Source organism: Aquarana catesbeiana, linkage group LG06, assembly GCF_042186555.1.
Source record: "Aquarana catesbeiana isolate 2022-GZ linkage group LG06, ASM4218655v1, whole genome shotgun sequence".
NCBI lineage: Eukaryota > Metazoa > Chordata > Amphibia > Anura > Ranidae > Aquarana > Aquarana catesbeiana.
In genome coordinates, this window is record NC_133329.1 from 209,111,754 (window position 1) to 209,115,798 (window position 4,045).

General features: G+C 45.7%; 1 long non-coding RNA gene across 1 annotated transcript; it reads right to left on the minus strand.

The window, feature by feature from the left end:
• Window positions 1–1,615: 1,615 nt before the first annotated feature.
• On the minus strand, window positions 1,616–3,495 carry LOC141147709 (uncharacterized). The gene is made up of 3 exons (XR_012245114.1): window positions 3,398–3,495; window positions 3,190–3,273; window positions 1,616–2,049 (listed from the first exon to the last, which is right to left on the minus strand). It is a non-coding gene; the product is annotated as an uncharacterized lncRNA (long non-coding RNA).
• Between the last annotated feature and the right edge of the window lie 550 nt (window positions 3,496–4,045).

A 4,045-nucleotide genomic window follows, 5' to 3' on the forward strand; every position in this document is an offset into this window, starting at 1 on the left:
GCTCACGTGTTGCTGTCTTTGTAAATACAAATAGCAACATGTGCTAATATTTAACCATTTTTGTTTGGTGGTCTGGAAATAAGAGACAATGATTAAAGATGACCTCAACAGCATGACAGTTCCTCTTGATGGAGAGACTGTCAACTCAAGGATCAGAATATGCTACCAACACAACATAGCACAAAGAAGCATACAGTTGGAAACGTGATTCTATGCAAGATATATTAGTTGGTCACTGCTGAGCTGCATCCAGATGCCCAGGACCCCTCCCATTTACCATCTCTGACCCTGGGGACACCAGGGCCCTCTCTGATCCTCTGCCTGTTTCATGACCATCTGCAATTGTCCATAGTCACTAGTGTGAGTGAGTAATCTACCCTGCTGCCATGTTACTCAAGCCCTGGAAATGATGACTGCCTGTCAGGTCACCTTGAGGCTAGGTGACAGATGCACTCTGTAGGAATCGGAAGTGCACCGCTAGGTAGTGGATCCTAGGACTGACTGCTGTGGATTGAAACCTGGGAGGTTCAGGAAGCAGGTCTACTGGATCACTAACACAGATCCCACTGGGAGCTAGAGCATAGATTCTCCAGGGCGCGGAGTCTACGAGCCAGTAGGTGTTCACCAGAGCCTCTAGTGGTGAGGATGGACTGCGCTGCAGTCTGGCTCCAGGTCGCAGCCCCCAGGATCTCACATCTCATGCTCACGGTAGACTACAGGAGAAGAGGAAAGAGGCAGCAGGCTGGAACAACAAGGAAGTAAGGGACAAGCCAAGGTCGAGGCCACAAGCAGACAAGGACAACAGAGTACACGCCAAGGTTCAGGGTCACAGGCAAACAGGGATGGTCAGGGACACGCCAAAGGTCAGGGTCACGAGCAGACAGGAATAGTAGAGAACAGGCCAAAGTCGGTTAACTGGAATCAGACGTAGGAAACACAGCCAGTACACACGAAAGCTAACACACAATGGTTGATCAGCACTGCTGGCTTGCAGTGCACAGGTTAATATAGGGTTCCCTGATAGGAGCTGGGGTGGAGCCATGCTAGAGGAGAGCTTACAAAAGCAGTCAGGTGAGGGTCAGCTGGTCTCTAGAGATGAACACATGGAGACAGGTATGCTGACAGACAAACTCTATTGCATAACCATGACACTGCCCTTTGAACTGTTGCCCCTTGTAATTGCGTTAGCCTGTGAACCTCTGTCCGGTTAACTGTTGCCCTCATGATTGCAAGCCTGCAACCTATGTCCTGTGAACTGTTGAGGACTGTATAGAGTAACCCCTGCTCTAACTATCTGCTGTGTATTCTGGTGGAGGGAAAGCTGAACGGCGTGACTGGACACAATACATTGGATTACCCTTTGCACATTGAAATAGTGTAGAGAGAAATCTCATCAATTTTCTAAGTTCAGCCTGATGGTTAAATGTAGAAAAACTACAATTATAAGGCCTCTAGTAAGTTAGTAACAATATATGGACTAGTTCATTTAGATAAACATCACACAAATCTAACAAGGAAAGCAAAACTCAAGAAAACAATTATTTCTGAACAAAATTTTTTTATTTAACAGTTAACATAAACAAAACAAAAAAAAAAAAAAAAAAAAAAATTAGAGTACATTCTCCCCCAACCTGGTGACCAGTCGCTGTAGGGACATATTAATCCCAGCCAACTGGTCACCAAGGTACCGCGTAGCCTCCAGGTGTCTCCTGAGGCTACGCTGGTACCTCTGCAGAGCCACAGAGTGACGGAGCTGCCGGTGATTGTGGAGGGCCAAAGATTGACGCAGCCTCCGGGTAACTGCAAAATGTTTCTTTTGGACCTCCACAATGCGCCGCAGATAATCCGTCACATGTGGCTCTGGAGGGTGGGGGATGTGTGCCTGTTCTGGAGCGGGTGAAGGATGCACTGGGGAGGCCAGGTGGGGGGATGTTGAAGGGTGGAGGACTGTAGAAACCACTGGGGACTCAGAAGGACAGCCAGTCCAACCAGACGCGGGCAGGTCCAGGTCTTCGTCCACAGGCTGCAGTTGCAGGATGAAGACTTCACCTGTGAAGAAAATAAAATACATTAGATAGATAGATAATACAATACACATACACATGGCTTCTTCACCCTAACATTATATAAAGGCAACGATCTCCCAGCCCTTGTAGACAATCCTGTAACATCTTGAGATGTTTTCACTTCCATCCATACCAGTTTTTGATATTTAGTGAGATGCACCTAATCAATTTGTGTGTAGGATATAGTGGTGTCTGTGTCAATTCGCTGCGTCATACCAAGTTTGCAGAGCTGTGCAGGAAGGTGTAGTACTACTTTACTGTACTCTGACCGGGGTGGAGCTGAGTGTCCTCCCCGGCCAGAGTACAAAGGGATTCCCCTCTACACATCGAGCAGTGTAAAGGGGAATCTCCCAAAGATTTTATCCGCTTGGTCGCACGGGCGGCTGGAGAAAATCTTAAGGTGTAATGGACGCCTAAGTGCTACTGCTAACTAATCTACCTCATCCAGACTGACTGACTTTGGCAAATATGGAGGATCAGTTGCACTTGCAGAAAAACATATCATCTATACCAGCTTTTAACATTACACTCACCAAAGAGAAGCCATTCAAGCCATTGCATTTGGGATGACCTAATAAAAAGTTGTTTAATAAAATATAGCAGGCTATTTTTTAAAGTTGATAATTTTGTAAGGCCACTGATTGTTGAATAAATTAAGCCCCACTTCTGTTCTAGGCTAGGTAGGTTACTCACTCCTGGTCTAGGCTAGGAGGTATAACAGGTATAACATCATGAGAAAAGTGTTAATGCATGCATTAGGGGCATGCCAGAGATTGAACATGTCCAGGGACTGCCAGCCAATAGCTGGAGATTCTTTTCTGACACCCCCCCCCAGCCTGCTGTGTTATTCATAATGATTAACAGTGATTGGCTCAGACTGGGAATCTGAACTGCAGCAAGAAGGTGGCATGATCAGGGACATTGGGGAAATATTAACAAGCACAGGTCACGCTAACAGGAAGACTGGAATCATCTGCAGAGGGGAACTAATATAATTAATAGTTCCAGCTAAACCGAAGCCTTGCAGAATAAATCACAAGCTATTCTAGACAAGGTATGCCATCAGCATTTCATATTTAAAATACTATATTTGCCTGTAAAATACAAAAAAAGTTATGCTTACTCCCTGGATCTGCCGCATCTGGCTGTTCCTCCGCATCCCCAGCAGCCTCTACAGGGCAGGTCTCCTCCACCTCCTGCTCAGCAGCTGTTGAGTAATGATAGAAAAGAACATTACAATCTGCAGTGTACAACAATCTCACACATTAGTACAAGAACATTGAAACATGTATGATCACTCAGCAGATACCAGCAAGATTATACTAACTTACATGTGGGCGTTGCTGCCTCAGCCTCCTCCTCAGTCTCCCCCTCTGACTGGATGACACCTATTTATAAAGGAGAAATGATGAACGTTAATAAACGTAAATAAATATACTGTAGTGTAAATAGATAAAATTAATTATCCATTAGCATGGCAATACAGGGCAGGTCACTAACGTTTATCTACAAGGCAGGGACATGCATTCACTATTTAGAAAAAATCATTTAAAAAAAAAACAAATACGAGGCACTTACCTGTCCTGGTTCCAGCGGCGCCAGCGAGTGCTAGGTGCACTGCCACTGATCAGGCACCTCAGTTCAGAGCGGCCACGTTCTGTCAAATTACGTAAGTTACGCAATCGCTTGCGTTACCTGACAGAGCGTCGCAGAGGCTCTAACTGTCACTACATGAGCGAGAAACAATGACACTGGAATCAACAATGGAAGGCTGGACAAATGGAAAAGGAACCACTGTATTAGTGTCACTACTACAGTACTTACTGCATGATGACGTGGAGGACTCCTGCTCCTCTGCCCTCTGCCCTCTGCCTCCGGCGGCGCTGGGCCTGGAGACGATCTTTAAATAAAATCAAACACATCATGGTAAATGACTATGTCGTGTCGCATGGTTGACAACAAAAATTTCCTACACACAA